Source organism: Anomaloglossus baeobatrachus, chromosome 4 (genome assembly GCF_048569485.1).
Source record: "Anomaloglossus baeobatrachus isolate aAnoBae1 chromosome 4, aAnoBae1.hap1, whole genome shotgun sequence".
NCBI classification, from domain to species: Eukaryota; Metazoa; Chordata; class Amphibia; order Anura; family Aromobatidae; genus Anomaloglossus; species Anomaloglossus baeobatrachus.
Window position 1 is genome coordinate 670,633,098 of NC_134356.1, and position 21,833 is coordinate 670,654,930.

The window sequence follows — 21,833 nt, forward strand, 5'->3', positions numbered from 1 at the left end:
CTCAAAGCTTGATCTGTCCACAGTGAAAGGTAAAATACGTTGAAAGTTGACTAATTCTTAGAGAGCCCATTAAAAGCATAGGAACCAATCTTAAATGAGAATTGACAAGCTTTTTTTATATTATGAGCAATATGTTGCCACCAACCACTCTAACTTGTCACGTGATGAGCCAGTAAATTACGCCATTGCTTGGATTAGTTTTTGCCTGCATTACAATTAGTGATAGACTTAGCTGTCAATATTTACAGTTATATCGAATTCCAGTTGCCCAAAACTTCTTAAAAAACGCTTAGAAACTGAAATCTCTGGCCATACAATTGATTATATTTCTATTTTGCTTCAATTCGTTACTCTGTCATACTTTAAGGTTAACGACGATGTAACATGGCCACTCTCTTACTCTAACCAAGTTATTTCAACTTTGTAAATTAATTTTGCACATTGGATGGATAAAACCTACGGATCTTTTTCCAAAAGTCACTGGATGTGAACAGAAAGCCAAAGGAATGGCCAGCACGGGGGTCGAACCCGCAACCTTGGCGTTATTAGCACCACGCTCGAACCGATTGAGCTAACCGGCCACTTTTCCCCCATATCTACTCTCTTTTAATGAACTTGCTCTAATTTTGAGCCAGCTACTGACCTCTCAAAGCTTGACCTGTCCACAGTGAAAGGTAAAATACGTTGAAAGTTGACTAATTCTTAGAGAGCCCATCAAAAGCATAGGAACCAATATTAAATGAGAATTGACATGCTTTTTTTATATTATCAGCAATATGTTGCCAACAACCACTCTAACTTGTCACGTGATGAGCCAGTAAATTACGCCATTGCTTGGATTAGTTTTTGCCTGCATTACAATTAGTGATAGACTTAGCTGTCAATATTTACAGTTATATCGAATTCTAGTTGCCCAAAACTTCTTAAAAAACGCTTAGAAACTGAAATCTCTGGCCATACAATTGATTATATTTCTATTTTGCTTCAATTCGTTACTCTGTCATACTTTAAGGTTAACGACGATGTAACATGGCCACTCTCTTACTCTAACCAAGTTATTTCAAGTTTGTAAATTAATTTTACACATTGGATGGATAAAACCTACGGATCTTTTTCCAAAAGTCACTGGATGTGAACAGAAAGCCAAAGGAATGGCCAGCACGGGGGTCGAACCCGCAACCTTGGCGTTATTAGCACCACGCTCTAACCGATTGAGCTAACCGGCCACTTTTCCCCCTTATCTACTCTCTTTTAATGAACTTGCTCTAATTTTGAGCCAGCTACTGACCTCTCAAAGCTTGATCTGTCCACAGTGAAAGGTAAAATACGTTGAAAGTTGACTAATTCTTAGAGAGCCCATCAAAAGCATAGGAACCAATCTTAAATGAGAATTGACAAGCTTTTTTTATATTATGAGCAATATGTTGCCACCAATCACTCTAACTTGTCACGTGATGAGCCAGTAAATTACGCCATTGCTTGGATTAGTTTTTGCCTGCATTACAATTAGTGATAGACTTAGCTGTCAATATTTACAGTTATATCGAATTCCAGTTGCCCAAAACTTCTTAAAAAACGCTTAGAAACTGAAATCTCTGGCCATACAATAGATTATATTTCTATTTTGCTTCAAGTCGCTTGGATTAGTTTTGCCTGTATTACAATTAGTGATAGACTTAGCTGTCAATATTTACAGTTATATCGAATTCCAGTTGCCCAAAACTTCTTAAAAAACGCTTAGAAACTGAAATCTCTGGCCATACAATAGATTATATTTCTATTTTGCTTCAATTCGTTACTCTGTCATACTTTAAGGTTAATGACGATGTAACATGGCCACTCTCTTACTCTAACCAAGTTATTTCAAGTTTGTAAATTAATTTTACACATTGGATGGATAAAACCTACGGATCTTTTTCCAAAAGTCACTGGATGTGAACATAAAGCCAAAGGAATGGCCAGCACAGGGGTCGAACCCGCAACCTTAGCGTTATTAGCACCACGCTCTAACCGTTTAAGCTAACTGGCCACTTTTGCTCCATATCTACTCTCTTTTAATGAACTTGCTCTAATTTTGAGCCAGCTACTGACCTCTCAAAGCTTGTCCTGTCCACAGTGAAAGGTAAAATACGTTGAAAGTTGACTAATTCTTAGAGAGCCCATCAAAAGCATAGGAACCAATCTTAAATGAGAATTGACAAGCTTTTTTATATTATCAGCAATATGTTGCCACCAACCACCCTAACTTGTCACGTGATGAGCCAGTAAATTACGCCATTGCTTGGATTAGTTTTTGCCTGCATTACAATTAGTGATAGACTTAGCTGTCAATATTTACAGTTATATCAAATTCCAGTTGCCCAAAACTTCTTAAAAAACGCTTAGAAACTGAAATCTCTGGCCATACAATTGATTATATTTCTATTTTGCTTCAATTCGTTACTCTGTCATACTTTAAGGTTAACGACGATGTAACATGGCCACTCTCTTACTCTAACCAAGTTATTTCAAGTTTGTAAATTAATTATACACATTGGATGGATAAAACCTACGGATCTTTTTCCAAAAGTCACTGGATGTGAACATAAAGCCAAAGGAATGGCCAGCACAGGGGTCGAACACGCAACCTTAGCGTTATTAGCACCACGCTCTAACCGTTTGAGCTAACTGGCCACTTTTGCTCCATATCTACTCTCTTTTAATGAACTTGCTCTAATTTTGAGCCAGCTACTGACCTCTCAAAGCTTGACCTGTCCACAGTGAAAGGTAAAATACGTTGAAAGTTGACTAATTCTTAGAGAGCCCATCAAAAGCATAGGAACCAATCTTAAATGAGAATTGACAAGCTTTTTTATATTATCAGCAATATGTTGCCACCAACCACCCTAACTTGTCACGTGATGAGCCAGTAAATTACGCCATTGCTTGGATTAGTTTTTGCCTGCATTACAATTAGTGATAGACTTAGCTGTCAATATTTACAGTTATATTGAATTCCAGTTGCCCAAAAAGTTCTTAAAAAACGCTTAGAAACTGAAATCTCTGGCCATACAATAGATTATATTTCTATTTTGCTTCTAGTCGCTTGGATTAGTTTTGCCTGTATTACAATTAGTGATAGACTTAGCTGTCAATATTTACAGTTATATCGAATTCCAGTTGCCCAAAACTTCTAAAAAAACGCTTAGAAACTGAAATCTCTGGCCATACAATAGATTATATTTCTATTTTGCTTCAATTCCTTACTCTGTCATACTTTAAGGTTAACGACGATGTAACATGGCCACTCTCTTACTCTAACCAAGTTATTTCAAGTTTGTAAATTAATTTTACACATTGGATGGATAAAACCTACGGATCTTTTTCCAAAAGTAACTGGACGTGAACAGAAAGCCAAAGGAATGGCCAGTACGGGGGTCAAACCCGCAACCTCGGCGTTATTAGCACCACGCTCTAACCGATTGAGCTAACCGGCCACTTTTGCCTCATATCTACTCTGTTTTAATGAACTTGCTCTAATTTTGAGCCAGCTACTGACCTCTCAAAGCTTGATCTGTCCACAGTGAAAGGTAAAATACGTTGAAAGTTGACTAATTCTTAGAGAGCCCATTAAAAGAATAGGAACCAATCTTAAATGAGAATTGACAAGCTTTTTTTATATTATGAGCAATATGTTGCCACCAACCACTCTAACTTGTCACGTGATGAGCCAGTAAATTACGCCATTGCTTGGATTAGTTTTTGCCTGCATTACAATTAGTGATAGACTTAGCTGTCAATATTTACAGTTATATCGAATTCCAGTTGCCCAAAACTTCTTAAAAAACGCTTAGAAACTGAAATCTCTGGCCATACAATTGATTATATTTCTATTTTGCTTCAATTCGTTACTCTGTCATACTTTAAGGTTAACGACGATGTAACATGGCCACTCTCTTACTCTAACCAAGATATTTCAAGTTTGTATATTAATTTTACACATTGGATGGATAAAACCTACGGATCTTTTTCCAAAAGTCACTGGATGTGAACAGAAAGCCGAAGGAATGGCCAGCACGGGGGTCGAACCCGCAACCTTGGCGTTATTAGCACCACGCTCTAACCGATTGAGCTAATCGGCCACTTTTCCCCCTTATCTACTCTCTTTTAAGAACTTGCTCTAATTTTGAGCCAGCTACTGACCTCTCAAAGCTTGACCTGTCCACAGTGAAAGGTAAAATACGTTGAAAGTTGACTAATTCTTAGAGAGCCCATCAAAAAAATAGGAACCAATCTTAAATGAGAATTGACAAGCTTTTTTTATATTATCAGCAATATGTTACCACCAACCACTCTAACTTGTCACGTGATGAGCCAGTAAATTACGCCATTGCTTGGATTAGTTTTTGCCTGCATTACAATTAGTGATAGACTTAGCTGTCAATATTTACAGTTATATCGAATTCCAGTTGCCCAAAACTTCTTAAAAAACGCTTAGAAACTGAAATCTCTGGCCATACAATAGATTATATTTCTATTTTGCTTCAATTCGTTACTCTGTCATACTTTAAGGTTAACGACGATGTAACATGGCCACTCTCTTACTCTAACCAAGTTATTTCAAGTTTGTAAATTAATTTTACACATTGGATGGATAAAACCTACGGATCTTTTTCCAAAAGTCAGTGGATGTGAACAGAAAGCCAAAGGAATGGCCAGCACGGGGGTCGAACCCGCAACCTTGGCGTTATTAGCACCACGCTCTAACTGATTGAGCTAACCGGCCACTTTTCCCCCTTATCTACTTTCTTTTAATGAACTTGCTCTAATTTTGAGCCAGCTACTGACCTCTCAAAGCTTGACCTGTCCACAGTGAACGGTAAAATACGTTGAAAGTTGACTAATTCTTAGAGAGCCCATCAAAAGCATAGGAACCAATCTTAAATGAGAATTGACAAGCTTTTTTTATATTATGAGCAATATGTTGCCACCAACCACTCTAACTTGTCACGTGATGAGCCAGTAAATTACGCCATTGCTTGGATTAGTTTTTGCCTGCATTACAATTAGTGATAGACTTAGCTGTCAATATTTACAGTTATATCGAATTCCAGTTGCCCAAAACTTCTTAAAAAACGCTTAGAAACTGAAATCTCTGGCCATACAATAGATTATATTTATATTTTGCTTCAAGTCGCTTGGATTAGTTTTGCCTGTATTACAATTAGTGATAGACTTAGCTGTCAATATTTACAGTTATATCGAATTTCAGTTGCCCAAAACTTCTTAAAAAACGCTTAGAAACTGAAATCTCTGGCCATACAATAGATTATATTTCTATTTTGCTTCAATTCGTTACTCTGTCATACTTTAAGGTTAACGACGATGTAACATGGCCACTCTCTTACTCTAACCAAGTTTTTTCAAGTTTGTAAATTAATTTTACACATTGGATGGATAAAACCTACGGATCTTTTTCCAAAAGTCAGTGGATGTGAACAGAAAGCCAAAGGAATGGCCAGCACGGGGGTCGAACCCGCAACCTTGGCGTTATTAGCACCACGCTCTAACCGATTGAGCTAACCGGACACTTTTGCCCCATATCTACTCTGTTTTAATGAACTTGCTCTAATTTTGAGCCAGCTACTGACCTCTCAAAGCTTGATCTGTCCACAGTGAAAGGTAAAATACGTTGAAAGTTGACTAAATCTTAGAGAGCCCATTAAAAGCATAGGAACCAATCTTAAATGAGAATTGACAAGCTTTTTTTATATTATCAGCAATATGTTGCCACCAACCACTCTAACTTGTCACGTGATGAGCCAGTAAATTACGCCATTGCTTGGATTAGTTTTTGCCTGCATTACAATTAGTGATAGACTTAGCTGTCAATATTTACAGTTATATCGAATTCCAGTTGCCCAAAACTTCTTAAAAAACGCTTAGAAACTGAAATCTCTGGCCATACAATAGATTATATTTCTATTTTGCTTCAAGTCGCTTGGATTAGTTTTGCCTGTATTACAATTAGTGATAGACTTAGCTGTCAATATTTACAGTTATATCGAATTCCAGTTGCCCAAAACTTCTTAAAAAAACGCTTAGAAACTGAAATCTCTGGCCATACAATAGATTATATTTCTATTTTGCTTCAATTCGTTACTCTGTCATACTTTAAGGTTAACGACGATGTAACATGGCCACTCTCTTACTCTAACCAAGTTATTTCAAGTTTGTAAATTAATTTTACACATTGGATGGATAAAACCTACGGATCTTTTTCCAAAAGTCAGTGGATGTGAACAGAAAGCCAAAGGAATGGCTAGCACGGGGGTCGAACCCGCAACCTTGGCGTTATTAGCACCACGCTCTAACCGATTGAGCTAACCGGACACTTTTGCCCCATATCTACTCTGTTTTAATGAACTTGCTTTAATTTTGAGCCAGCTACTGACCTCTCAAAGCTTGATCTGTCCACAGTGAAAGGTAAAATACGTTGAAAGTTGACTAAATCTTAGAGAGCCCATTAAAAGCATAGGAACCAATCTTAAATGAGAATTGACAAGCTTTTTTTATATTATGAGCAATATGTGGCCACCAACCACTCTAACTTGTCACGTGATGAGCCAGTAAATTACGCCATTGCTTGGATTAGTTTTTGCCTGCATTACAATTAGTGATAGACTTAGCTGTCAATATTTACAGTTATATCAAATTCCAGTTGCCCAAAACTTCTTAAAAAACGCTTAGAAACTGAAATCTCTGGCCATACAATTGATTATATTTCTATTTTGCTTCAATTCGTTACTCTGTCATACTTTAAGGTTAACGACGATGTAACATGGCCACTCTCTTACTCTAACCAAGTTATTTCAAGTTTGTAAATTAATTTTACACATTGGATGGATAAAACCTACGGATCTTTTTCCAAAAGTCACTGGATGTGAACATAAAGCCAAAGGAATGGCCAGCACAGGGGTCGAACCCGCAACCTTAGCGTTATTAGCACCACGCTCTAACCGTTTGAGCTAACTGGCCACTTTTGCTCCATATCTACTCTCTTTTAATGAACTTGCTCTAATTTTGAGCCAGCTACTGACCTCTCAAAGCTTGACCTGTCCACAGTGAAAGGTAAAATACGTTGAAAGTTGACTAATTCTTAGAGAGCCCATCAAAAGCATAGGAACCAATCTTAAATGAGAATTGACAAGCTTTTTTATATTATCAGCAATATGTTGCCACCAACCACCCTAACTTGTCACGTGATGAGCCAGTAAATTACGCCATTGCTTGGATTAGTTTTTGCCTGCATTACAATTAGTGATAGACTTAGCTGTCAATATTTACAGTTATATTGAATTCCAGTTGCCCAAAAAGTTCTTAAAAAACGCTTAGAAACTGAAATCTCTGGCCATACAATAGATTATATTTCTATTTTGCTTCTAGTCGCTTGGATTAGTTTTGCCTGTATTACAATTAGTGATAGACTTAGCTGTCAATATTTACAGTTATATCGAATTCCAATTGCCCAAAACTTCTAAAAAAACGCTTAGAAACTGAAATCTCTGGCCATACAATAGATTATATTTCTATTTTGCTTCAATTCCTTACTCTGTCATACTTTAAGGTTAACGACGATGTAACATGGCCACTCTCTTACTCTAACCAAGTTATTTCAAGTTTGTAAATTAATTTTACACATTGGATGGATAAAACCTACGGATCTTTTTCCAAAAGTAACTGGACGTGAACAGAAAGCCAAAGGAATGGCCAGTACGGGGGTCAAACCCGCAACCTCGGCGTTATTAGCACCACGCTCTAACCGATTGAGCTAACCGGCCACTTTTGCCTCATATCTACTCTGTTTTAATGAACTTGCTCTAATTTTGAGCCAGCTACTGACCTCTCAAAGCTTGATCTGTCCACAGTGAAAGGTAAAATACGTTGAAAGTTGACTAATTCTTAGAGAGCCCATTAAAAGAATAGGAACCAATCTTAAATGAGAATTGACAAGCTTTTTTTATATTATGAGCAATATGTTGCCACCAACCACTCTAACTTGTCACGTGATGAGCCAGTAAATTACGCCATTGCTTGGATTAGTTTTTGCCTGCATTACAATTAGTGATAGACTTAGCTGTCAATATTTACAGTTATATCGAATTCCAGTTGCCCAAAACTTCTTAAAAAACGCTTAGAAACTGAAATCTCTGGCCATACAATTGATTATATTTCTATTTTGCTTCAATTCGTTACTCTGTCATACTTTAAGGTTAACGACGATGTAACATGGCCACTCTCTTACTCTAGCCAAGATATTTCAAGTTTGTAAATTAATTTTACACATTGGATGGATAAAACCTACGGATCTTTTTCCAAAAGTCACTGGATGTGAACAGAAAGCCGAAGGAATGGCCAGCACGGGGGTCGAACCCGCAACCTTGGCGTTATTAGCACCACGCTCTAACCGATTGAGCTAATCGGCCACTTTTCCCCCTTATCTACTCTCTTTTAAGAACTTGCTCTAATTTTGAGCCAGCTACTGACCTCTCAAAGCTTGACCTGTCCACAGTGAAAGGTAAAATACGTTGAAAGTTGACTAATTCTTAGAGAGCCCATCAAAAGCATAGGAACCAATCTTAAATGAGAATTGACAAGCTTTTTTTATATTATCAGCAATATGTTACCACCAACCACTCTAACTTGTCACGTGATGAGCCAGTAAATTACGCCATTGCTTGGATTAGTTTTTGCCTGCATTACAATTAGTGATAGACTTAGCTGTCAATATTTACAGTTATATCGAATTCCAGTTGCCCAAAACTTCTTAAAAAACGCTTAGAAACTGAAATCTCTGGCCATACAATAGATTATATTTCTATTTTGCTTCAATTCGTTACTCTGTCATACTTTAAGGTTAACGACGATGTAACATGGCCACTCTCTTACTCTAACCAAGTTATTTCAAGTTTGTAAATTAATTTTACACATTGGATGGATAAAACCTACGGATCTTTTTCCAAAAGTCACTGGATGTGAACAGAAAGCCAAAGGAATGGCCAGCACGGGGGTCGAACCCGCAACCTTGGCGTTATTAGCACCACGCTCTAACCGATTGAGCTAACCGGCCACTTTTCCCCCTTATCTACTTTCTTTTAATGAACTTGCTCTAATTTTGAGCCAGCTACTGACCTCTCAAAGCTTGACCTGTCCACAGTGAACGGTAAAATACGTTGAAAGTTGACTAATTCTTAGAGAGCCCATCAAAAGCATAGGAACCAATCTTAAATGAGAATTGACAAGCTTTTTTTATATTATGAGCAATATGTTGCCACCAACCACTCTAACTTGTCACGTGATGAGCCAGTAAATTACGCCATTGCTTGGATTAGTTTTTGCCTGCATTACAATTAGTGATAGACTTAGCTGTCAATATTTACAGTTATATCGAATTCCAGTTGCCCAAAACTTCTTAAAAAACGCTTAGAAACTGAAATCTCTGGCCATACAATAGATTATATTTATATTTTGCTTCAAGTCGCTTGGATTAGTTTTGCCTGTATTACAATTAGTCATAGACTTAGCTGTCAATATTTACAGTTATATCGAATTTCAGTTGCCCAAAACTTCTTAAAAAACGCTTAGAAACTGAAATCTCTGGCCATACAATAGATTATATTTCTATTTTGCTTCAATTCGTTACTCTGTCATACTTTAAGGTTAACGACGATGTAACATGGCCACTCTCTTACTCTAACCAAGTTTTTTCAAGTTTGTAAATTAATTTTACACATTGGATGGATAAAACCTACGGATCTTTTTCCAAAAGTCAGTGGATGTGAACAGAAAGCCAAAGGAATGGCCAGCACGGGGGTCGAACCCGCAACCTTGGCGTTATTAGCACCACGCTCTAACCGATTGAGCTAACCGGACACTTTTGCCCCATATCTACTCTGTTTTAATGAACTTGCTCTAATTTTGAGCCAGCTACTGACCTCTCAAAGCTTGATCTGTCCACAGTGAAAGGTAAAATACGTTAAAAGTTGACTAAATCTTAGAGAGCCCATTAAAAGCATAGGAACCAATCTTAAATGAGAATTGACAAGCTTTTTTTATATTATCAGCAATATGTTGCCACCAACCACTCTAACTTGTCACGTGATGAGCCAGTAAATTACGCCATTGCTTGGATTAGTTTTTGCCTGCATTACAATTAGTGATAGACTTAGCTGTCAATATTTACAGTTATATTGAATTCCAGTTGCCCAAAAGTTCTTAAAAAACGCTTAGAAACTGAAATCTCTGGCCATACAATAGATTATATTTCTATTTTGCTTCAAGTCGCTTGGATTAGTTTTGCCTGTATTACAATTAGTGATAGACTTAGCTGTCAATATTTACAGTTATATCGAATTCCAGTTGCCCAAAACTTCTAAAAAAACGCTTAGAAACTGAAATCTCTTGCCATACAATAGATTATATTTCTATTTTGCTTCAATTCCTTACTCTGTCATACTTTAAGGTTAACGACGATGTAACATGGCCACTCTCTTACTCTAACCAAGTTATTTCAAGTTTGTAAATTAATTTTACACATTGGATGGATAAAACCTACAGATCTTTTTCCAAAAGTCACTGGACGTGAACAGAAAGCCAAAGGAATGGCCAGCACGGGGGTCAAACCCGCAACCTTGGCGTTATTAGCACCACGCTCTAACCGATTGAGCTAACCGGCCACTTTTGCCTCATACCTACTCTGTTTTAATGAACTTGCTCTAATTTTGAGCCAGCTACTGACCTCTCAAAGCTTGATCTGTCCACAGTGAAAGGTAAAATACGTTGAAAGTTGACTAATTCTTAGAGAGCCCATTAAAATAATAGGAACCAATCTTAAATGAGAATTGACAAGCTTTTTTTATATTATGAGCAATATGTTGCCACCAACCACTCTAACTTGTCACGTGATGAGCCAGTAAATTACGCCATTGCTTGGATTAGTTTTTGCCTGCATTACAATTAGTGATAGACTTAGCTGTCAATATTTACAGTTATATCGAATTCCAGTTGCCCAAAACTTCTTAAAAAACGCTTAGAAACTGAAATCTCTGGCCATACAATTGATTATATTTCTATTTTGCTTCAATTCGTTACTCTGTCATACTTTAAGGTTAACGACGATGTAACATGGCCACTCTCTTACTCTAACCAAGTTATTTCAAGTTTAAAAATTAATTTTACACATTGGATGGATAAAACCTACGGATCTTTTTCCAAAAGTCACTGGATGTGAACAGAAAGCCAAAGGAATGGCCAGCACGGGGGTCGAACCCGCAACCTTGGCGTTATTAGCACCACGCTCTAACCGATTGAGCTAATCGGCTACTTTTCCCCTTTATCTACTCTCTTTTAAGAACTTGCTCTAATTTTGAGCCAGCTACTGACCTCTCAAAGCTTGACCTGTCCACAGTGAAAGGTAAAATACGTTGAAAGTTGACTAATTCTTAGAGAGCCCATCAAAAGCATAGGAACCAATCTTAAATCAGAATTGACAAGCTTTTTTTATATTATCAGCAATATGTTACCACCAACCACTCTAACTTGTCACGTGATGAGCCAGTAAATTACGCCATTGCTTGGATTAGTTTTTGCATGCATTACAATTAGTGATAGACTTAGCTGTCAATATTTACAGTTATATCGAATTCCAGTTGCCCAAAACTTCTTAAAAAACGCTTAGAAACTGAAATCTCTGGCCATACAATAGATTATATTTCTATTTTGCTTCAATTCGTTACTCTGTCATACTTTAAGGTTAACGACGATGTAACATGGCCACTTTCTTACTCTAACCAAGTTATTTCAAGTTTGTAAATTAATTTTACACATTGGATGGATAAAACCTACGGATCTTTTTCCAAAAGTCACTGGATGTGAACAGAAAGCCAAAGGAATGGCCATTACGGAGGTCGAACCCGCAACCTTGGCTTTATTAGCACCACACTCTAACCGTTTGAGCTAACCGGCCACTTTTGCTCCATATCTACTCTCTTTTAATGAACTTGCTCTAATTTTGAGCCAGCTACTGACCTCTCAAAGCTTGATCTGTCCACAGTGAAAGGTAAAATACGTTGAAAGTTGACTAATTCTTAGAGAGCCCATCAAAAGCATAGGAACCAATCTTAAATGAGAATTGACAAGCTTTTTTTATATTATGAGCAATATGTTGCCACCAACCACTCTAATTTGTCACGTGATGAGCCAGTAAATTACGCCATTGCTTGGATTAGTTTTTGCCTGCATTACAATTAGTGATAGACTTAGCTGTCAATATTTACAGTTATATCGAATTCCAGTTGCCCAAAACTTCTTAAAAAACGCTTAGAAACTGAAATCTCTGGCCATACAATAGATTATATTTCTATTTTGCTTCAAGTCGCTTGATTAGTTTTGCCTGCATTACAATTAGTGATAGACTTAGCTGTCAATATTTACAGTTATATCGAATTCCAGTTGCCCAAAACTTCTTAAAAAACGCTTAGAAACTGAAATCTCTGGCCATACAATAGATTATATTTCTATTTTGCTTCAATTCGTTACTCTGTCATACTTTAAGGTTAACGACGATGTAACATGGCCACTCTCTTACTCTAACCAAGTTATTTCAAGTTTGTAAATTAATTTTACACATTGGATGGATAAAACCTACGGATCTTTTTCCAAAAGTCACTGAATGTGAACAGAGAGCCAAAGGAATGGCCAGCACGGGGGTCGAACCCGCAACCTTGGCGTTATTAGCACCACGCTCTAACCGATTGAGCTAACTGGCCACTTTTGCTCCATATCTACTCTCTTTTAATGAACTTGCTCTAATTTTGAGCCAGCTACTGACCTCTCAAAGCTTGATCTGTCCACAGTGAAAGGTAAAATACGTTGAAAGTTGACTAATTCTTAAAGAGCCCATCAAAAGCATAGGAACCAATCTTAAATGAGAATTGACAAGCTTTTTTTATATTATGAGCAATATGTTGCCACCAACCACTCTAACTTGTCAAGTGATGAGCCAGTAAATTACGCCATTGCTTGGATTAGTTTTTGCCTGCATTACAATTAGTGATAGACTTAGCTGTCAATATTTACAGTTATATCGAATTCCAGTTGCCCAAAACTTCTTAAAAAACGCTTAGAAACTGAAATCTCTGGCCATACAATAGATTATATTTCTATTTTGCCTCAATTCTTTACTCTGTCATACTTGAACGTTAACGACGATGTAACGTGGCCACTCTCTTACTCTAACCAAGTTATTTCAAGTTTGTAAATTAATTTTACACATTGGATGGATAAAACCTACGGATCTTTTTCCAAAAGTCACTGGATGTGAACAGAAAGCCAAAGGAATGGCCAGCACGGGGGTCGAACCCGCAACCTTGGCGTTATTAGCACCACACTCTAACCGATTGAGCTAACCGGCCACTTTTGCCCCATATCTACTCTCTTTTAATGATCTTCCTCTAATTTTGAGCCAGCTACTGACCTCTCAAAGCTTGATCTGTCCACAGTGAAAGGTAAAATACGTTGAAAGTTGAGTAATTCTTAGAGAGCCCATCAAAAGCATAGGAACCAATCTTAAATGAGAAATGACAAGCTTTTTTTATATTATGAGCAATATGTTGCCACCAACCACTCTAACTTGTCACGTGATGAGCCAGTAAATTACGCCATTGCTTGGATTAGTTTTTGCCTGCATTACAATTAGTGATAGACTTAGCTGTCAATATTTACAGTTATATCGAATTCCAGTTGCCCAAAACTTCTTAAAAAACGCTTAGAAACTGAAATCTCTGGCCATACAATAGATTATATTTCTATTTTGCTTCAATTCGTTACTCTGTCATACTTTAAGGTTAACGACGATGTAACATGGCCACTCTCTTACTCTAACCAAGTTATTTCAAGTTTGTAAATTAATTTTACACATTGGATGGATAAAACCTACGGATCTTTTTCCAAAAGTCACTGGATGTGAACAGAAAGCCAAAGGAATGGCCAGCACGGGGGTCGAACCCGCAACCTTGGCGTTATTAGCACCACGCTCTAACCGATTGAGCTAACCGGCCACTTTTCCCCCTTATCTACTTTCTTTTAATGAACTTGCTCTAATTTTGAGCCAGCTACTGACCTCTCAAAGCTTGACCTGTCCACAGTGAACGGTAAAATACGTTGAAAGTTGACTAATTCTTAGAGAGCCCATCAAAAGCATAGGAACCAATCTTAAATGAGAATTGACAAGCTTTTTTTATATTATGAGCAATATGTTGCCACCAACCACTCTAACTTGTCACGTGATGAGCCAGTAAATTACGCCATTGCTTGGATTAGTTTTTGCCTGCATTACAATTAGTGATAGACTTAGCTGTCAATATTTACAGTTATATCGAATTCCAGTTGCCCAAAACGTCTTAAAAAACGCTTAGAAACTGAAATCTCTGGCCATACAATAGATTATATTTATATTTTGCTTCAATTCGTTACTCTGTCATACTTTAAGGTTAACGACGATGTAACATGGCCACTCTCTTACTCTAACCAAGTTTTTTCAAGTTTGTAAATTAATTTTACACATTGGATGGATAAAACCTACGGATCTTTTTCCAAAAGTCAGTGGATGTGAACAGAAAGCCAAAGGAATGGCCAGCACGGGGGTCGAACCCGCAACCTTGGCGTTATTAGCACCACGCTCTAACCGATTGAGCTAACCGGACACTTTTGCCCCATATCTACTCTGTTTTAATGAACTTGCTCTAATTTTGAGCCAGCTACTGACCTCTCAAAGCTTGATCTGTCCACAGTGAAAGGTAAAATACGTTGAAAGTTGACTAAATCTTAGAGAGCCCATTAAAAGCATAGGAACCAATCTTAAATGAGAATTGACAAGCTTTTTTTATATTATCAGCAATATGTTGCCACCAACCACTCTAACTTGTCACGTGATGAGCCAGTAAATTACGCCATTGCTTGGATTAGTTTTTGCCTGCATTACAATTAGTGATAGACTTAGCTGTCAATATTTACAGTTATATTGAATTCCAGTTGCCCAAAAGTTCTTAAAAAACGCTTAGAAACTGAAATCTCTGGCCATACAATAGATTATATTTCTATTTTGCTTCAAGTCGCTTGGATTAGTTTTGCCTGTATTACAATTAGTGATAGACTTAGCTGTCAATATTTACAGTTATATCGAATTCCAGTTGCCCAAAACTTCTAAAAAAACGCTTAGAAACTGAAATCTCTTGCCATACAATAGATTATATTTCTATTTTGCTTCAATTCCTTACTCTGTCATACTTTAAGGTTAACGACGATGTAACATGGCCACTCTCTTACTCTAACCAAGTTATTTCAAGTTTGTAAATTAATTTTACACATTGGATGGATAAAACCTACAGATCTTTTTCCAAAAGTCACTGGACGTGAACAGAAAGCCAAAGGAATGGCCAGCACGGGGGTCAAACCCGCAACCTTGGCGTTATTAGCACCATGCTCTAACCGATTGAGCTAACCGGCCACTTTTGCCTCATACATACTCTGTTTTAATGAACTTGCTCTAATTTTGAGCCAGCTACTGACCTCTCAAAGCTTGATCTGTCCACAGTGAAAGGTAAAATACGTTGAAAGTTGACTAATTCTTAGAGAGCCCATTAAAATAATAGGAACCAATCTTAAATGAGAATTGACAAGCTTTTTTTATATTATGAGCAATATGTTGCCACCAACCACTCTAACTTGTCACGTGATGAGCCAGTAAATTACGCCATTGCTTGGATTAGTTTTTGCCTGCATTACAATTAGTGATAGACTTAGCTGTCAATATTTACAGTTATATCGAATTCCAGTTGCCCAAAACTTCTTAAAAAACGCTTAGAAACTGAAATCTCTGGCCATACAATTGATTATATTTCTATTTTGCTTCAATTCGTTACTCTGTCATACTTTAAGGTTAACGACGATGTAACATGGCCACTCTCTTACTCTAACCAAGTTATTTCAAGTTTAAAAATTAATTTTACACATTGGATGGATAAAACCTACGGATCTTTTTCCAAAAGTCACTGGATGTGAACAGAAAGCCAAAGGAATGGCCAGCACGGGGGTCGAACCCGCAACCTTGGCGTTATTAGCACCACGCTCTAACCGATTGAGCTTATCGGCCACTTTTCCCCTTTATCTACTCTCTTTTAAGAACTTGCTCTAATTTTGAGCCAGCTACTGACCTCTCAAAGCTTGACCTGTCCACAGTGAAAGGTAAAATACGTTGAAAGTTGACTAATTCTTAGAGAGCCCATCAAAAGCATAGGAACCAATCTTAAATCAGAATTGACAAGCTTTTTTTATATTATCAGCAATATGTTACCACCAACCACTCTAACTTGTCACGTGATGAGCCAGTAAATTACGCCATTGCTTGGATTAGTTTTTGCCTGCATTACAATTAGTGATAGACTTAGCTGTCAATATTTACAGTTATATCGAATTCCAGTTGCCCAAAACTTCTTAAAAAACGCTTAGAAACTGAAATCTCTGGCCATACAATAGATTATATTTCTACTTTGCTTCAATTCGTTACTCTGTCATACTTTAAGGTTAACGACGATGTAACATGGCCACTTTCTTACTCTAACCAAGTTATTTCAAGTTTGTAAATTAATTTTACACTTCGGATGGATAAAACCTACGGATCTTTTTCCAAAAGTCACTGGATGTGAACAGAAAGCCAAAGGAATGGCCATTACGGAGGTCGAACCCGCAACCTTGGCTTTATTAGCACCACACTCTAACCGATTGAGCTAACCGGCCACTTTTGCCCCATATCTACTCTCTTTTAATGAACTTGCTCTAATTTTGAGCCAGCTACTGACCTCTCAAAGCTTGATCTGTCCACAGTGAAAGGTAAAATACGTTGAAAGTTGACTAATTCTTAGAGAGCCCATCAAAAGCATAGGAACCAATCTTAAATGAGAATTGACAAGCTTTTTTTATATTATGAGCAATATGTTGCAACCAACCACTCTAACTTGTCACGTGATGAGCCAGTAAATTACGCCATTGCTTGGATTAGTTTTTGCCTGCATTACAATTAGTGATAGACTTAGCTGTCAATATTTACAGTTATATCGAATTCCAGTTGCCCAAAACTTCTTAAAAAACGCTTAGAAACTGAAATCTCTGGCCATACAATAGATTATATTTCTATTTTGCTTCAAGTCGCTTGATTAGTTTTGCCTGCATTACAATTAGTGATAGACTTAGCTGTCAATATTTACAGTTATATCGAATTCCAGTTGCCCAAAACTTCTTAAAAAACGCTTAGAAACTGAAATCTCTGGCCATACAATAGATTATATTTCTATTTTGCTTCAATTCGTTACTCTGTCATACTTTAAGGTTAACGACGATGTAACATGGCCACTCTCTTACTCTAACCAAGTTATTTCAAGTTTGTAAATTAATTTTACACATTGGATGGATAAAACCTACGGATCTTTTTCCAAAAGTCACTGGATGTGAACAGAGAGCCAAAGGAATGGCCAGCACGGGGGTCGAACCCGCAACCTTGGCGTTATTAGCACCACGCTCTAACCGATTGAGCTAACTGGCCACTTTTGCTCCATATCTACTCTCTTTTAATGAACTTGCTCTAATTTTGAGCCAGCTACTGACCTCTCAAAGCTTGATCTGTCCACAGTGAAAGGTAAAATACGTTGAAAGTTGACTAATTCTTAAAGAGCCCATCAAAAGCATAGGAACCAATCTTAAATGAGAATTGACAAGCTTTTTTTATATTATGAGCAATATGTTGCCACCAACCACTCTAACTTGTCAAGTGATGAGCCAGTAAATTACGCCATTGCTTGGATTAGTTTTTGCCTGCATTACAATTAGTGATAGACTTAGCTCTCAATATTTACAGTTATATCGAATTCCAGTTGCCCAAAACTTCTTAAAAAACACTTAGAAACTGAAATCTCTGGCCATACAATAGATTATATTTCTATTTTGCCTCAATTCTTTACTCTGTCATACTTGAACGTTAACGACGATGTAACGTGGCCACTCTCTTACTCTAACCAAGTTATTTCAAGTTTGTAAATTAATTTTACACATTGGATGAATAAAACTTACGGATCTTTTTCCAAAAGTCACTGGATGTGAACAGAAAGCCAAAGGAATGGCCAGCACGGGGGTCGAACCCGCAACCTTGGCGTTATTAGCACCACACTCTAACCGATTGAGCTAACCGGCCACTTTTGCCCCATATCTACTCTCTTTTAATGATCTTCCTCTAATTTTGAGCCAGCTACTGACCTCTCAAAGCTTGATCTGTCCACAGTGAAAGGTAAAATACGTTGAAAGTTGAGTAATTCTTAGAGAGCCCATCAACAGCATAGGAACCAATCTTAAATGAGAAATGACAAGCTTTTTTTATATTATGAGCAATATGTTGCCACCAACCACTCTAACTTGTCACGTGATGAGCCAGTAAATTACGCCATTGCTTGGATTAGTTTTTGCCTGCATTACAATTAGTGATAGACTTAGCTGTCAATATTTACAGTTATATCGAATTCCAGTTGCCCAAAACTTCTTAAAAAACGCTTAGAAACTGAAATCTCTGGCCATACAATAAATTATATTTCTATTTTGCTTCAAGTCGCTTGATTAGTTTTGCCTGCATTACAATTAGTGATAGACTTAGCTGTCAATATTTACAGTTATATCAAATTCCAGTTGCCCAAAACTTCTTAAAAAACGCTTAGAAACTGAAATCTCTGGCCATACAATAGATTATATTTCTATTTTGCTTCAATTCGTTACTCTGTCATACTTTAAGGTTAACGACGATGTAACATGGCCACTCTCTTACTCTAACCAAGTTATTTCAAGTTTGTAAATTAATTTTACACATTGGATGGATAAAACCTACGGATCTTTTTCCAAAAGTCACTGGATGTGAACAGAGAGCCAAAGGAATGGCCAGCACGGGGGTCGAACCCGCAACCTTGGTGTTATTAGCACCACGCTCTAACCGATTGAGCTAACTGGCCACTGTTGCTCCATATCTACTCTCTTTTAATGAACTTGCTCTAATTTTGAGCCAGCTACTGACCTCTCAAAGCTTGATCTGTCCACAGTGAAAGGTAAAATATGTTGAAAGTTGACTAATTCTTAAAGGGCCCATCAAAAGCATAGGAACCAATCTTAAATGAGAATTGACAAGCTTTTTTTATATTATGAGCAATATGTTGCCACCAACCACTCTAACTTGTCACGTGATGAGCCAGTAAATTACGCCATTGCTTGGATTAGTTTTTGCCTGCATTACAATTAGTGATAGACTTAGCTGTCAATATTTACAGTTATATCGAATTCCAGTTGCCCAAAACTTCTTAAAAAACGCTTAGAAACTGAAATCTCTGGCCATACAATTGATTATATTTCTATTTTGCTTCAATTCGTTACTCTGTCATACTTTAAGGTTAACGACGATGTAACATGGCCACTCTCTTACTCTAACCAAGTTATTTCAAGTTTGTAAATTAATTTTACACATTGGATGGATAAAACCTATGGATCTTTTTCCAAAAGTCACTGGATGTGAACAGAAAGCCAAAAGAATGGCCAGCACGGGGGTCGAACCCGCAACCTTGGCGTTATTAGCACCACGCTCGAACCGATTGAGCTAACCGGCCACTTTTCCCCCATATCTACTCTCTTTTAATGAACTTGCTCTAATTTTGAGCCAGCTACTGACCTCTCAAAGCTTGACCTGTACACAGTGAAAGGTAAAATACGTTGAAAGTTGACTAATTCTTAGAGAGCCCATCAAAAGCATAGGAACCAATATTAAATGAGAATTGACATGCTTTTTTTATATTATCAGCAATATGTTGCCACCAACCACTCTAACTTGTCACGTGATGAGCCAGTAAATTACGCCATTGCTTGGATTAGTTTTTGCCTGCATTACAATTAGTGATAGACTTAGCTGTCAATATTTACAGTTATATCGAATTCTAGTTGCCCAAAACTTCTTAAAAAACGCTTAGAAACTGAAATCTCTGGCCATACAATTGATTATATTTCTATTTTGCTTCAATTCGTTACTCTGTCATACTTTAAGGTTAACGACGATGTAACATGGCCACTCTCTTACTCTAACCAAGTTATTTCAAGTTTGTAAATTAATTTTACACATTGGATGGATAAAACCTACGGATCTTTTTCCAAAAGTCACTGGATGTGAACAGAAAGCCAAAGGAATGGCCAGCACGGGGGTCGAACCCGCAACCTTGGCGTTATTAGCACCACGCTCTAACCGATTGAGCTAACCGGCCACATTTCCCCCTTATCTACTCTGTTTTAATGAACTTGCTCTAATTTTGAGCCAGCTACTGACCTCTCAAAGCTTGATCTGTCCACAGTGAAAGGTAAAATACGTTGAAAGTTGACTAATTCTTAGAGAGCCCATTAACAGCATAGGAACCAATCTTAAATGAGAATTGACAAGCTTTTTTTATATTATGAGCAATATGTTGCCACCAACCACTCTAACTTGTCACGTGATGAGCCAGTAAATTACGCCATTGCTTGGATTAGTTTTTGCCTGCATTACAATTAGTGATAGACTTAGCTGTCAATATTTACAGTTATATCGAATTCCAGTTGCCCAAAACTTCTTAAAAAACGCTTAGAAACTGAAATCTCTGGCCATACAATTGATTATATTTCTATTTTGCTTCAATTCGTTACTCTGTCATACTTTAAGGTTAACGACGATGTAACATGGCCACTCTCTTACTCTAACCAAGTTATTTCAACTTTGTAAATTAATTTTGCACATTGGATGGATAAAACCTACGGATCTTTTTCCAAAAGTCACTGGATGTGAACAGAAAGCCAAAGGAATGGCCAGCACGGGGGTCGAACCCGCAACCTTGGCGTTATTAGCACCACGCTTGAACCGATTGAGCTAACCGGCCACTTTTCCCCCATATCTACTCTCGTTTAATGAACTTGCTCTAATTTTGAGCCAGCTACTGACCTCTCAAAGCTTGACCTGTACACAGTGAAAGGTAAAATACGTTGAAAGTTGACTAATTCTTAGAGAGCCCATCAAAAGCATAGGAACCAATATTAAATGAGAATTGACATGCTTTTTTTATATTATCAGCAATATGTTGCCACCAACCACTCTAACTTGTCACGTGATGAGCCAGTAAATTACGCCATTGCTTGGATTAGTTTTTGCCTGCATTACAATTAGTGATAGACTTAGCTGTCAATATTTACAGTTATATCGAATTTCAGTTGCCCAAAACTTCTTAAAAAACGCTTAGAAACTGAAATCTCTGGCCATACAATTGATTATATTTCTATTTTGCTTCAATTCGTTACTCTGTCATACTTTAAGGTTAACGACGATGTAACATGGCCACTCTCTTACTCTAACCAAGTTATTTCAAGTTTGTAAATTAATTTTACACATTGGATGGATAAAACCTACGGATCTTTTTCCAAAAGTCACTGGATGTGAACAGAAAGCCAAAGGAATGGCCAGCACGGGGGTCGAACCCGCAACCTTGGCGTTATTAGCACCACGCTCTAACCAATTGAGCTAACCGGCCACTTTTCCCCCTTATCTACTCTCTTTTAATGAACTTGCTCTAATTTTGAGCCAGCTACTGACCTCTCAAAGCTTGACCTGTCCACAGTGAAAGGTAAAATACGTTGAAAGTTGACTAATTGTTAGAGAGCCCATCAAAAGCATAGGAACCAATCTTAAATGAGAATTGACA

General features: G+C 37.4%; 16 non-coding genes across 16 annotated transcripts; all 16 read right to left on the reverse strand.

Annotated features, from left to right (window-relative positions):
• Positions 1-507: 507 nt before the first annotated feature.
• TRNAI-AAU (transfer RNA isoleucine (anticodon AAU)) lies at positions 508-581 on the reverse strand. Its single transcript has one exon. It is a non-coding gene; the product is annotated as a tRNA-Ile (tRNA).
• Positions 582-1,152: 571 nt separating this feature from the next.
• On the reverse strand, positions 1,153-1,226 carry TRNAI-AAU (transfer RNA isoleucine (anticodon AAU)). Its single transcript has one exon. It is a non-coding gene; the product is annotated as a tRNA-Ile (tRNA).
• Positions 1,227-3,402: 2,176 nt separating this feature from the next.
• TRNAI-AAU (transfer RNA isoleucine (anticodon AAU)) lies at positions 3,403-3,476 on the reverse strand. The gene has a single exon. It is a non-coding gene; the product is annotated as a tRNA-Ile (tRNA).
• A 4,270-nt stretch (positions 3,477-7,746) lies between these two features.
• On the reverse strand, positions 7,747-7,820 carry TRNAI-AAU (transfer RNA isoleucine (anticodon AAU)). Its single transcript has one exon. It is a non-coding gene; the product is annotated as a tRNA-Ile (tRNA).
• Positions 7,821-9,035: 1,215 nt separating this feature from the next.
• On the reverse strand, positions 9,036-9,109 carry TRNAI-AAU (transfer RNA isoleucine (anticodon AAU)). Its single transcript has one exon. It is a non-coding gene; the product is annotated as a tRNA-Ile (tRNA).
• A 1,532-nt stretch (positions 9,110-10,641) lies between these two features.
• TRNAI-AAU (transfer RNA isoleucine (anticodon AAU)) lies at positions 10,642-10,715 on the reverse strand. Its single transcript has one exon. It is a non-coding gene; the product is annotated as a tRNA-Ile (tRNA).
• Positions 10,716-12,732: 2,017 nt separating this feature from the next.
• TRNAI-AAU (transfer RNA isoleucine (anticodon AAU)) lies at positions 12,733-12,806 on the reverse strand. Its single transcript has one exon. It is a non-coding gene; the product is annotated as a tRNA-Ile (tRNA).
• Positions 12,807-13,377: 571 nt separating this feature from the next.
• On the reverse strand, positions 13,378-13,451 carry TRNAI-AAU (transfer RNA isoleucine (anticodon AAU)). The gene has a single exon. It is a non-coding gene; the product is annotated as a tRNA-Ile (tRNA).
• Positions 13,452-14,022: 571 nt separating this feature from the next.
• Positions 14,023-14,096, reverse strand: TRNAI-AAU (transfer RNA isoleucine (anticodon AAU)). The gene has a single exon. It is a non-coding gene; the product is annotated as a tRNA-Ile (tRNA).
• A 1,374-nt stretch (positions 14,097-15,470) lies between these two features.
• Positions 15,471-15,544, reverse strand: TRNAI-AAU (transfer RNA isoleucine (anticodon AAU)). The gene has a single exon. It is a non-coding gene; the product is annotated as a tRNA-Ile (tRNA).
• A 2,017-nt stretch (positions 15,545-17,561) lies between these two features.
• TRNAI-AAU (transfer RNA isoleucine (anticodon AAU)) lies at positions 17,562-17,635 on the reverse strand. Its single transcript has one exon. It is a non-coding gene; the product is annotated as a tRNA-Ile (tRNA).
• A 571-nt stretch (positions 17,636-18,206) lies between these two features.
• TRNAI-AAU (transfer RNA isoleucine (anticodon AAU)) lies at positions 18,207-18,280 on the reverse strand. Its single transcript has one exon. It is a non-coding gene; the product is annotated as a tRNA-Ile (tRNA).
• Positions 18,281-19,008: 728 nt separating this feature from the next.
• On the reverse strand, positions 19,009-19,082 carry TRNAI-AAU (transfer RNA isoleucine (anticodon AAU)). The gene has a single exon. It is a non-coding gene; the product is annotated as a tRNA-Ile (tRNA).
• A 571-nt stretch (positions 19,083-19,653) lies between these two features.
• Positions 19,654-19,727, reverse strand: TRNAI-AAU (transfer RNA isoleucine (anticodon AAU)). The gene has a single exon. It is a non-coding gene; the product is annotated as a tRNA-Ile (tRNA).
• A 571-nt stretch (positions 19,728-20,298) lies between these two features.
• TRNAI-AAU (transfer RNA isoleucine (anticodon AAU)) lies at positions 20,299-20,372 on the reverse strand. The gene has a single exon. It is a non-coding gene; the product is annotated as a tRNA-Ile (tRNA).
• Positions 20,373-21,588: 1,216 nt separating this feature from the next.
• On the reverse strand, positions 21,589-21,662 carry TRNAI-AAU (transfer RNA isoleucine (anticodon AAU)). The gene has a single exon. It is a non-coding gene; the product is annotated as a tRNA-Ile (tRNA).
• Positions 21,663-21,833: the final 171 nt, after the last annotated feature.